Raw genomic sequence first — 767 nt, 5'->3', positions numbered from 1 at the left:
CAATAGGTCACGTGGGGGCCCGGCGAGTCGACAGCCGAGCCTTCCAGCTGCCTGGCCTGGGGCGGAGACGAGTACTGCCCTTTGGCAGACAGCGCTCCTGGCCGGCGAAAAGAGCGCACTTCCACTCGTGTCCAGGGGCTCGCCTCGATAGGAGTCCCGAAGTGTGTAGAACTGCTTGTTCCCTCCAGTGGGCTGTGCACAGCACGACGTAAGTCTCTGTGTCGACCTGCCCGGCCTTCCCGCGTTTCCCACGCCCCGCCCACCTCCCTGCATCTGACCCCTGGTAATAATCGTAATCATTCCTTTGGCTGGAACTGACCCCTTACAGGGTCACCTCAAGGAGTAACGCGAATCCTTCACCGTTGCGAGCTTTTCAGGGACAAGAAACGCGGAAGTTCTTTCGGTTTAGCATTAAGGAAAGCACCCAAAATCAACCTCCCCAAGTTCCTCAATCGACCATTCAGGCAGAAGGCGCCCGGCACCACCCAGTCCTGACGCGCCCCTGCTCCTCGTTTGGCCTCACTCTGCGGTCCCCTCCTCCACACGCCATTTCCTCTCCCTCCATTAACTGCTTTGCATGGCAGGGGACAGAAAAGGGTCTCTCCCTTGACCTTGAATTTACCTTGCCCGGATGCTTCTGGATCCTGTGTTCTAAGGGCTTTCAAACTTGGAACCAAGACGCACACTGCAAAACAGTTTACAAAACAAACCCAGGCTGGAGTGTGTGTGTGTGCGGGGAGCATTTGTAGTTACAATCGTTACACATG

The sequence above is a fragment of the Mandrillus leucophaeus genome, unplaced genomic scaffold (genome assembly GCF_000951045.1).
Source record: "Mandrillus leucophaeus isolate KB7577 unplaced genomic scaffold, Mleu.le_1.0 Scaffold964, whole genome shotgun sequence".
NCBI lineage: Eukaryota > Metazoa > Chordata > Mammalia > Primates > Cercopithecidae > Mandrillus > Mandrillus leucophaeus.
Note: the sequence above shows the minus strand (reverse complement) of the source record.